Raw genomic sequence first — 13,200 nt, forward strand, 5'->3', positions numbered from 1 at the left:
CTTCATGGCATCAATGCTGGGTCACAGTTAGTCTTTAGCTTCAGATTCAGCTAAAATTCTGGATGAGGACTTCAGCTATGTTCCCTTAAATAATCAGAACCCATACCATCCTACCCCTACACTGTGGGGTCTGACAACTCCTGAGAGGGATTATAGCTACAATCGTTGGACTTTTAACTTCTCTTGCCAACTTATAATATATGATGTTTGCATAAAACCAATTTACCACGAGATATGCTTATTAGGGCAGACAGTACATTAGTAAGACTCACAGTCACCCATGCATGCAATGAAGCCGTATCGACTTTTCCATGATACAAGCATCAGATCAGGTTTTGCTCCTGTGGGAACAAACCACTAACTTGATTTCTAAAGGTCCTAGTAAGCATTTCTTAAACTGGTGCTTATGACAAGGTTCCCAAACCTTTCCTAGACAGAGAAATATGACAAGGTTCTGTCAATCAGAGCTGCTCAGAGCTGCTCTCATGCTCACATTTCCAAGTTCAGGGAAAATAGGAGTTTGTCAGGACACAGAAGTAGGTTGATGTTTTAGGCCTCCTATGGGTCTTTATATTCAAGCTAAGGGTATTAACAAATCACATCTAAGTTCTGATTGATGACCCTTAGTTAAGCTTATGATAAATGGAACTCCTCAACAAAAATTAACATCATTAGCAGGTATTTATATATTTATATGTAAGTATATATATATATAATATATGACATATATATTATATATGACATACATAATATATATGTGTGTGTATATATGTGTGTGTGTGTGTGTGTGTGTGTGTGTGTGTGTGTATGTGTGTATAACTACATAAAATTTGGGAGAGACACAAGCCAGAAAGAATTATTTGCCAATTTTGATGGACAGATATCACTACTAAACTATACAGCGTATCTTGATACAGAAAAAATAACTTACATAACAAGTACTTAGTCACAAAATGGAGCTGCTTATCCTATGTTATTCTCACTATACACCTACATTTAACAGAACTTCACAACTGGATTTTCTCTACTGGATGCAGCCACATACTTCTGCTTCAAAATCTGATAATATCATGGTGTCGGAGAGAAGAGAAAAGATCCACTCCCCTTGTTAGACCATCCAAGAGGCACAAGGGAAAAAGTGAAGAAAAAATTCTAAGCAGCGAGTTCTCTGTAGCTGGAATTTTTTCCTCAACTCTCACAGAAGCAGGTCTCCCATTTTTATGCCCTCATACAAAGCTTTCTCCAATCATGGACAAATCCTTCATCTCTGTCAATCTTCAATCAAATGTTCTGATCATTTCATAATGCAAATAACGCTTCATTTTGCCCTTTACAAACTTAGAATGACCCACTAAAAGTCTAAAAGTGGACACATCTTTACACATCTCTAATTGTTACCTGCCCCTTATATCCTCAAAGTCTGAAAGCTTTTGTAATTTTTGACCTGCTATTTGAGGTTTACAAAGTCCTCACTTTTTCACTTAACGACGTGTAATATCCTACCCATTTTATAGATTCATGTGGTTTTTGTGCTTATACAAAGATAATAGGACTTTAAAATTTAGAAAGGATTTTAAAAATTTGTTTAATCCAACTTGCTCCTCTTATACAGAAGGAAGCTAAGGCCCAGGGATGAGAAGGCATTTGCCTAATATCACACAGAAAGTGATTTACAGAGCAGGATTTGAATGCAGATCTCCTGACTCAAGTCTAAAATACCTTTCACTACACAACAATTATGCATTATAATAACCAACTAACTCAAGTAAAATAAGATCTAAGCCTTTGTTGGAGAGGGGGGTAGAGTGTTAGATAATATAATAGCATTTTAAGGTTTTCAACCATCCTAGGAGGTAGGTGCTATTACAAAGTCAAGGAAAATATGGCAGACAGCAGTTAAATGACTTATTCAGGGTAAGCCAAACAATAGAGCTGATGGAGAGAGTATAAATAGCAATTGTTTCTGTTTTGGCTAGAAATGTTGAGGGTCTTCTACTTCCAATTTTTCTTTACTAGATAAGAGAGGCCATTCTTTGCCTCATTTTTTATTTGACCTTAATCACTGAATGGGTACAGCCTCAGTCAAACTCAGACCCGGAAAGAACTAAAAAGACCCAAGTCTCCTACTGTATCCAGGCCCACCTCCAGTCATCCTGATCGATATCTTGCCACTGGAGGAAAGAGTAAGGTTGGTGACTTCCCACGGTTCTCCCTCGATTAAATCCAATTCACTTTGCAAGTCATGGCATCCCCTTCCTGAAGTCATAGCCCTCTTAGAGAATAAAGTATAAATACCAACCAATCAGGGTTATCCAGCTAGTAATTGTCTGAGGCTAGATTTAAATTCGGGTGATCTTGACTTTAGATACAGCTTTTAATCCACTCTCACTTATTTTGAAAGTCTAGCCCAGTCTTAGGTGCCTTTTTAATGCCCCAGGTGGTGACTTTTAGGCTCTCCCTCAACATCCACCCCAATAGGACTGAAATAACATCTTCCACAGGAAGACTTTCAGAACCTCTCATTTCCAGTGCTTTCCCCCTTTTATTTATTTATCCTGTATACGGCTTGCTTTGTATATGTTTATTTGTATGTTGTCTCACCCAATTAAATTGTAACCTCCTTGAAGATAAGTTCTGTCTTTTGCCTCTTTTTGTATCCTTAGTTATTAGTGCAATGTCTAACACATGGTAGGCACTTAATGTTTACCGAATTGAATAATATAAAGGGAAGGGCAAGACAAAGGCTCACAAAAGCCAGTGCTTTGTGTGGATGTTTGGTGATACTCAGGCTTCTTAAGAAATGATGCATTGATAATTCTTTGTAAATTAAAGACCCTTGTATGTAGACATGGGGTCAGGAAATCTGAAGTCAAATTTTTGCTCTAATACTTGTTATTACAGGACCACGGGTAATCACTTCACTTCTCTCGAGTTCTTTTTCTGTAAAATGGAGATTATATTTGACTCCTTCCCTAATGTTAAAAGTATTTCAATCTGATTCCAGGTTGTCTGAATCTAAAATCAGTGCTTACAGAGGACCATATTCAAAGGGTTCTAATTTTGGCTAGACACACAGGCACTGTTTTCCAAGCTCTGCTTCTAGGGCTACCACTTTGGCGGTACAGATAGGGAGAGTAGGACTGGACTTCTTAGGCAGGAGTCAACTCGATCTGCGTCAGTCCCTCCAACTTTCCATGCTTGTAGATGTATGACTTTCTCCTATAATTAAAAGATGCTTTTTTCATACACTGATGAAGCTGCTGAAATCTGTTCACAAAGTTTCTGGCTTGGGATGGACACACAGTCCCAGGTCCTTCTTTGGAGATCAGACACAAAAACATAGTGAGTGAAGTGGCCAGGGGAAGATTATTCTAGTGGAAAATTCATTTCCTTCTAGCCCTAAAATGTATAGATTACTGTACCTCTGGGAAGTATAGACTAGAAAATTAGGTAGCAAGCCCCAATAATGACCTGAGAGTCTCAGACCATTGGTCATACCATTTTGTGTTCTATTGCTTGTAAGCCCAGATGTGTGGGCTGGTTAGAAAAATACCCTGAAGACAGAGGTGCTGGTGAGTAAGGGACCATAGCCAAGGATGGGTAAGAAGAAGACTGGCAAGGAGAAATTTGATAGGCACAAAAAACTGGCAGACTGAGGTCTGGTGAGTCTGACAGAGAGAGGTCTTTTTGGGAAGGAACAGTGGTCAGGGAACTGCTAGCCAGGTAGCACATAGGACGGGTAGATAAGGAAAGAGCAGGCAGTGAGGAGCTGGTGGATAGGGGAACTAAAGACAGGGATCAAGTAGATAGAGGTAGGGCAATGAAGTAAGTTGGTGATGAGAACCTTAGAAAACAAGGGGTTGTCTGGGCAATGGACTTGTAAAACAAAGGGAAAAGGACGAACAGGGAGATGGCTGGGCATGTCAAGCAGACAGGTGGCAGATAGGATTGGCTGGGTAAGGAAGAAGTGGGCATCTAATCCTATCTTTGTTTCTCTGTGCTAGGCCTTTAAACAGATACAACACAGAGTCCTGAACTGTCCCAGTTTTTTACTTAAAGAAAAATACAGCAAGAAGCTAAAGAGACAGGAAGGACCAGGCTAAAGAGGAAGAGAGGAGAGGAGGCTGAATCAGGGATTAGCTAAATTGCTCCAATTATGGAGATGCAAATTCAGCATCTCTTCTGCTACTGGTCTTACTCCCCTGGTATCCCTTAGCAGTACACCCTGGACGTTGGGATGAAGAGTTGCTATTTTTAGCCTTCATGTAAATACCACTTTGGAGACCGACAGGACTTGGCATTGGGAAACAAAAAACAAACCAAAAAAAAAAAAAAAACAGAGACAACAACCACTCTGTTTCCAAGATAGAAATACTGAGTCCAGGCAGAAGAGAAGAGCCCTGGAAAGAGAAGGAAAAGACTAGGGGGTTTAAAGCTGGAATGGGCTTTAAAGATCCCAAACTTTCATGTTACAAATGGGGAAACTGAGGCTCAGAAAGGTTAAATAGCTTGTATGTGGGGTAAAAATTGATACTTGAAATCTGGATCTCTGACTCCAAGTCAGTACCCACTGCCCCATGCAGATATAGCACCACCTATTTCTTTTATAGTTTGACATTTATAGCACTCTCTTCACAACAGCTCTGGGAAGAAGCAATAAAATTTTTAGGCTTATTTGAGAATGAGGAGACTAAAGTTTATACATTTTCCTTGGTGGCCATACAATTGAGGACTATCAGAGTTCTGAATATAAAGATCTGAATATAAAGGGACCCTCTCTCTCCCATTCCCTGAATCAGTCACTGAACATCCTTAGGAAGGAAAGAAGCATTTGAGTGCCAGACAATGTGCTAAACACTGGCGATACAAACAACAACAAAAAAGACCTGCCTTTAAGAAGCTCACATTCTAACTAGGGAAGACAGCACACAAAAGGATGCTAAGAAAGAGGTGGTCTGGGGAGTCAGTTATGGACAGAGGCCTGGTTCTGAAGTTCAAAGGAAATTGAAAATAGGATAGGTAGTAAATGAAGGCAGGCCAGCTTGGGATTTTATACCAAGTGGAAGTTTCAGGAGGAGCCCACCAGTGGGAGAAAGGGAGTGGGTCTTGAGAATAATCCATGGTAGGTAGACCTTGGGGAAGGAGGAGGGGCTAGGATGTAAGAAGCAGGGACTGAGACGTATGCTTAGGGCCCTGTCTGCTTCCTCCTCATGAAAAAGGCCCTCAAGTTCCTTCTCTACCAATAAAAAAGTATTTATTGCTTACTATATGCAAGACTAGACTCTATAGATACACACACACACACAAAATGAGACAGTCTCTGCCCAAGTTTGTATTTTATCATATTTTATCATTGAAGCTTCTTGAATTAGGGAGGTAGCATAGTCATATTTGAGTTTTATAAATATCAGATTAGCATTCATATGTAGAAAGGATGGATCAAAGAGTTGAGAAACAAGTTATTTAAAGAAACTATTGGGAGATTATTTCAGTTATCCAGGCAAAGAGGAAAGAAGACTTACTTTCTAGGGTATGTGAAAAAAAGGGTCAGATGGGAGAGATGTTAAATAGGTGGAAATGATGAGAATTGGTAACCAATTGAATATGGCAGGTAAGGAGGGAGTGAAGATTGAAATGACTTCTAAGTTGAGAATTCAGATAAATGAAAGAATGGTAGTAGCACCCTTGACAGATATAGGGGAAGTAGGAGAGGTGGTTTTAGAGAGAAAGATAATGAGTTCTGTTTTAATGTTTTGAGTTTGAAAGGCAGGTGAGACATCCAAATGGAGATGTCCAGTAGGCTAGAAATCCAGGACAGGAGCTCAGCGAGAAATGAGTGTGAGGAAAAAAAGCAAGATATTTAAGTTAAGATTGCTGAACCCATGGGAGCCAGAGCATCTATTTTATGTAGGCTTCTCTGGTTTCCTTTAAAGGAATGGTGAAAACCATTTTTGAGGGGTTCATTGATTTGGCTTCTTTTTCTCTCTGAGGCTTCAACCCCTTAAGTTTTGGAGGCTTCACTTTCTTCCCTGGGGTACTTTGATAGTTTCCATTTAACTAGTCACTCCTATACCTGCCTCTTTGGAGTGAGACCTGGAACAGCTTATATAACTTTGGGAAAACTAATGTGAACTATCCAGAAGTCTCTTTCCCTCCCAGGATCCCTATGATCATCACATTGTCCTTGAGGGTTCTATAAAGACTTTGGTAAGGGAAGTCTTCAGTAGGTATCAAGAAGTGGGTAAATTAAATGACTCTTAAGATTTTGGAGTTATAAGTGGCCACTTCCTACTTTTGAAAAAAATAGTTACTTGTTCATTGTTGTGCCCTAGTTGCCCTGATGATGCAGGGTACAATAATCCTTCACCCAGTTTCCCACAAGGAGTTGAATGATGCAAGATGGTCCCTCTAACCAAGATTGGTATGGTACAGGGAGCTTCCATTATTAAATAGAAGAAATTAAATATTAAATAGAATTAAATATTAAATCTTGGTACATCCAAAATCATGATCACATGAACCCTTTAGGTGTTAGTTGCTCTTCATGAGCAAATTGTTACTTTGCCAGAGATTGACTTTCAGTTCCAGCTTCAGCACTCTGCCTAGTCTACTGACCCAGCTGATCCCTACCTACAAGGACCTAAGTCTTGGGAAATACCATTTTTCCTGGTTTACTGATGATTCTGACTATTCTGAGAAAGGTATTTAGCCCTGGACTTAGATGGCCATTAATCCAATAATAGGGGACAGCCTGGGATATTGGGATCTTAGCAAGTGCTCCCAGTAAACTAACCTGTGGGCTATATGGCTAGTGAATAAGTGCCATGAGAGATGGGATCACATGAAATTATTTCCATAATGATTTCCAGATAGTGACCATAGATATGGCTGAATGATCTGGATCCTGGAAAAAATAGAATTATACAAATAAAAATTCTTCATTTTGGAGTCAGGATCAATGGAGGAGTTTTACTAATGCTTTCAACTGTATAGTTGTAATTATACTTGTACATGTTAGTACCCATCAGAGATTTCCTATACATTCCCATAGACATACCAATCAAAGATTTCATATACATATATGTAATGGGCTGAAGCTCTTGAGTCGTTGCACTGAGGTCCCAAGCACTTGAGGCTAATTAGCAATTAGACAATATTAATATATACTTGGAGAAAGAATGGCCCCGCCCACTCTCTGTGCAAGTTTGATGTGTTGTATAGGAGATTGTGTAGAGGATTTGGTGGGTGGAGTGAGAGAGCCAGAGGCACTGCGGGGCAGATTTGTGTCGCGATTGCTCTCACTTCGTATCGCCATTCCCCTTCACCTCCACAAAGAATAAAGATCAAGGATTTTCTCTTATCCTGACTTCCTGACTCGGGCTGATTTTAAAATGCATGGTCATCACATTTGGCACCCACCATGGAACCAAGGACCCTACTTTCACTGAAGAAGTCTCCAGTGACCAGGAAATTAGGTGAGTATTTTAATAGACAAACAGGGAACTTACTTTGTTAAGGCTAAACTAGTAACCTTTTCTTGGCTGAAATGGGGCAGATATTGGGAAAAGATTCTCCCCCAACCCCAGCTCCACTTCCAACCCCACCCCCACCCCAAAAGAAATCTGCAGGAAGCATACTCAGACTGATAAAGAGATAGGGCTTATTTATGACTTGGGAGCAGATTGATGAATTCCTGGATACATTAGAACGTACATTCCCTTGGTTCTTCAATGAAGAAGACATATATTTAGATAATTGGAGGCTTGTAGGAGATAAGTTATGGGAATGTTATGATAATGGTTCCAAGATATAAATATATTGTCTCATTCGGCCTATTCAGTAGGTGTGGTACAAAGAATTGCCACAGCCCAAATAAAAGTTGTAGCCTCTAATATGTATCAGCTCTTTAAGAAACTTCAAGAGCAAGTGAGAAAGCATCCAGGTAAGATTTATATTTTGCATGTCCACTCTCATAGTGGACTTCCAGATCCTATTTTTGATGGAATTCAAAGGAAGATAGCCTTCTAACTATGTTGGTCAATACTCCTTTATTTCAAGAAGTCCAGGAATCTCATTCTAAATATCATCAGACTGTTTGAGCTTTACATTTACAATTTGGAATAACAAGAGAGGAAGCTAGGAGCATAGTAAACACCTGTACAGCTTGCCTTCCTTTCCACGCTCCTTCACTGACTCCAGGAAAGAACCCCCATGGTTTGAGACCTAGTGAAATTTGGCAAATGGATGTAACTCATTATAAATCTTTTGGTCGCCTGTCTTTTATCCACATTGTGGTAGACACCTTTTCAGGATTCACTTTTGCAATACCAGCAGCAAAAGAGACAGCCTGAGTGGTCACTGAGTATCCTTATCCAAGCATTTGCAGTTATGGTTGTACCACAAGCAATAAAAACAGATAATGGACCTGCATATACTTCTAAACATTTTGCACAGTTTTGTGCACAGTATAAGATTGTACATACCACTGGCATACCTTTTAATCCTCAAGGACAGGCAATAGTAGAGAGGAGAAATAGAGACATTAAGATGTTCCTCCAGCCATTCTCCAATTGATAAATGGTCAAAGGATATGAACAGACAATTTTCAGAGGATGAAATTGAAACTATTACCACTCATATGAAAGAGTGTTCCAAATCATTATTGATCAGAGAAATGCAAATTAAGACAACTCTGAGATACCACTACACACCTGTCAGATTGGCTAAGATGACAGGAAAAAATAATGATGAATGTTGGAGGGGATGCGGGAAAACTGGGACACTAATGCATTGTTGGTGGAGCTGTGAACGAATCCAACCATTCTGGAGAGCAATCTGGAATTATGCCCAAAAAATTATCAAACTGTGCATACCCTTTGATCCAGCAGTGTTTCTATTGGGCTTATATCCCAAAGAAATACTAAAGAAGGGAAAGGGACCTGTATGTGCCAAAATGTTTGTAGCAGCCCTGTTTGTAGTGGCCAGAAACTGGAAAATGAATGGATGCCCATCAATTGGAGAATGGCTGGGTAAATTGTGGTATATGAATGTTATGGAATATTATTGTTCTGTAAGAAATGACCAGCAGGATGAATACAGAGAGGACTGGCGAGACTTACATGAACTGATGCTAAGTGAAATGAGCAGAACCAGGAGATCATTATACACTTCGACAACAATATTGTATGAGGACATATTTTGATGGAAGTGGATTTCTTTGACAAAGAGACCTGAGTTTCAATTGATAAATGACGGACAAAAGCAGCTACACCCAAAGAAAGACCACTGGGAAACGAATGTGAACTATCTGCATTTTTGTTTTTCTTCCCGGGTCATTTATACCTTCTGAATCCAATTCTCCCTATGCAACAAGAGAACTGTTCGGTTCTGCAAACATATATTGTATCTAGGATATACTGCAACATATCTAACATATAAAGGACTGCTTGCCATCTAGGGGAGGGGAAAAAAAAATCGGAACAGAAACGAGTGTCAATATAAAGTAATTATTAAATAAAAAATTTAATAAAAAAAAAAAAGATGTTCCTCCAAAAACAAAAGAAAGGGGGAACCACAGGTAACCCTAGAAAACTTCTAAATCTAGCCCTTTATACTATTAATTTCTTGATTTTTGACAAAGATGCACTGGCTCTGGCAGACAGGTTTTATAACCCACTGGAAGGGCAGTGTCCAGTGCAAGCAGCTCCACTATCTTTAGATAATTGCCAGGTGATGTGGGGAGACCCAGAAAGCGGTGAATGGAAGGGAAAATATAGGTTAACTGCGTGGGGAAGAGGGTTTGCTTGTAAATCTACAGGTGGAGAAGGAATCAGATGGTTACCAACGAGCCGTATTCACCTGGTCCATCGGAGAGAGACAGAGCAGACCCTTGAAACGAAGGAGAAGACTTCAAGAAACACTGGGTGGTTCCGTTGCTGATTCTGCTCACCACTGAAAGAGCATGGCAGTTATGGCGTTTGACTCATGGACGTTCAAAAAATTGTTGGACTTCAAAACCTTCAGGAATCATTGGATTCTCTGAGACATGATAAGACTGTTGTAGGACTTGAAAGCCCTCAGGACTCATTTTCTGAGAAATGATAAGACTGTTGCAGGACTTCAAAATCTGCAGGAATTATTGGATTCCCTAACACATAAAAAGACTGTTGCAGGACTTCAAAAATTTGGGGGGATCATTGGATTCCCTGACACATGAAGCAATGGACAATAGATTGGTTTTGGACTATCTCTTGACTGCTGAAGAAAGCTTATGTGTGACTGTTATTTACATACCCTCTTTCTAGAACTTCTGGAAATCTTTTACAACACCATATTGATTTATATTATTTTTTATACTGCTACTTGCATGTACAATTCATGTTTGTTACACCACACCGAGCCTGCATTGGCTGTGGGGAGAATCATCACTAATAGTCTGTGCATTATTGCTATGTGCTTGTGTAATACCTCCCATGCGGATGGGTTTGTGCATACTTGTTTCTCATAAAACCCTTCAGCCCCAAAAACCACTAGCAATCCCCACTTCCTTTTGGTGCTTTTCATCTCCCTCCTGAGATGTGGGGGAGGGGTGGGGGATGTGATCACCTCCTTTTCAGTGTTTTCACCTCCTTTCCTGAGAAGTCAGGGATTGTGTGGCCACCTGTGTTCTAAAACAAAAGAAAGTGGGAGATGTAATGGGCTGAAGCTCTTGAAGCTCTCGTTGCACTGAGGTCCCAAGCACTTGAGGCTAATTAGCAATTGGACAATATTAATATAAGCTTGGAGAAAGAATGGTCCCGCCCACACTCTATGCAAGTTTGATGTGTTGTATAGGAGATTGTGTAGAGGATTTGGTGGGTGGAGTGTGAGAGCCAGAGGCACTGCAGGGCAGATTAATGTTGCCATTGCTCTCACTTCTTATCGCCATTCCCCTTCACCTCTACAAAGAATAAAGATCAAGGATTTTCCCTTATCCTGACTTCCTGACTCGGGCTGATTTTAAAATATGTGGTCATCACACATATACATATGCATTCTGCTGGAATAAAAAATCTGTTTGATGAACTTATGAGAATGGCAGATATTGGGTCCACCATTAGTATGGATATAGGGTCATGATGTTGCATCAGTAGTCATGGAACCACAAGATTTTGTAAAAATGTAGCTCTTGCGTTATAAAAAAGGGAAAAGAACCCACATGTGGTAGCAAGGAATTGGAAATCGAGTGGTTACCTATTAGTTGGGGAATGGCTGAATGAATTATGGTATATGAATGTTATGGAATATTATTGTTCTATAAGGAAATGATGAGCAGGTTGATTTTAGAAAAGCCTGGAAATATTTGCATGAACTGATGCTGAGTGAAGTGAGTAGAACTAAGAGAACATTGTATACAACAACAAGATTATGTGATGATCAGTTATGATAGATTTGGCTCTTTTCAACAATAAGGTAATTCAAGACAATTCCAGTAGACGATGATGGAAAGAGCCATTCACATCTAGAGAGAGAACAATGGAGACTGAAGATGGATCATAGTATTTTTATTTTGTTGTTTGCTAGGTTTTTCCTCCTTTTTTTCTTTCACCTTTTGATCTGATCTTTCTTGAGCAACATGACAAATATGGAAATGTTTAGAAGAATTGCACAATTGCACAACTTATATTCTATTGCATGCTGTTTATGGAAAGAGGTGAAAGGGAGGGAGAGAGAAAAATTTAGAACACAAGGTTACGCAAAAGTGAATGCTGAAAACTATGCACATATTTAGAAAAATAAGCTATTAAATTTTTTAATATCAAAAAAATTCTCCTCTTGGCAGATGGAACATTTGCTTTTGAAAGCTTGGTATGATGTGACCCATATGGTCAAGATCCATAACCTGCCTCTGGTTTGTAAACTGATTATACTGGCCCTCTTGCCTCATCTCAGGGTGAGAGGTTTATCTTAACAGCTTTTGTTATTGTTATTCAGTTATTTCAATCATGCCTGACTCTTCATGATTTCATTTGGGATTTTCTTGGCAAAGATACTGGAGTGGTTTGCCATTTCACAGATGAGGAAACTGAGGCAAAGAGGGTTAAGTGACTTGCCCAGGTTCATGTAGCTAGTAGATGTCTGAAGTTGGATTTGAACTCAGGTCTTCCTGATTCCCAGCCTGATGCTCTCTGTTCCCTGCATCTCCTAGCTGCCCCACCTTAAGAGCAGGGGATATTTACTTGAGGATGTAGTACAGCAGTATCAGTTAAGTCTGCCACCAAAGTTCTCAAGAATATAACTTTCCTCCTCGTACCTATTCCCTCCTTTCTCCTGCTCATCCCTATAATGGGCCATCCATTTTACCATAAAGTATGAGACTGGACCCATTACTATCATGTTATCTGGCTCTCTTGCATTGTTCTAGCTTTATTTTGATTTTTATTTAGTCTATTTACTTCACATAGGGCTGTTCAAAATTATGGTGCTAAGATCTTCTAGAGGAAGGTAATTCAAAGATTTGAATAGTTACAAGAGAATGGGGAATATTGTGCCAAAGTTCCCTTTTAATATTGTGACCCAGTTTGTCCAATTGTCCTATTTATTTTTTCTGCCTAAGATATATATCTAATATGTAAGATATATCTAATATATATGGAAGGTATCTTTTATACTCTTCCCAGGCAGCTGGAATCATTGAACACTCTAGTAGGCTCTTTTTTTTAGTCATCAATGATATCTTCATTGAAGCATTTATAGTAGGTAGGTTATTGATATTTGTCATTTATTCTGTAAATCTTTTTTAAAAAAATAATAGCTTTTCTGAGTGAAATAAGCAGGACCAAGAGATCATTATATACTTCAACAACAATACTATATGATGATCAATTTTGATGGACCTGGTCATCCTTAGCAATGAGGATTCCAATCAGTTCCAAAAGAGCAGTAATGAATTGAACCAGTTACAACCAGTGAAAGAACTCTGGGAGATGACTATGAACCACTACATAGAATTCCCAATCCCTCTATTTTTGTCCACCTGCATTTTTTATTTCCTTCACAGGCTAATTGTACACTAGTTCAAAGTCCGATTCTCTTTGTATAGCAAAATAACTGTTTGGACATGTATACATATATTGTATTTAATTTATACTTTAACATATTTAACATGTATTGGTCAACCTGCCATCTGGGGAAGAGGGTGGGGGGAAGGAGGAGAAAAGT

Source organism: Antechinus flavipes, chromosome 1, assembly GCF_016432865.1.
Source record: "Antechinus flavipes isolate AdamAnt ecotype Samford, QLD, Australia chromosome 1, AdamAnt_v2, whole genome shotgun sequence".
Lineage (NCBI taxonomy): Eukaryota > Metazoa > Chordata > Mammalia > Dasyuromorphia > Dasyuridae > Antechinus > Antechinus flavipes.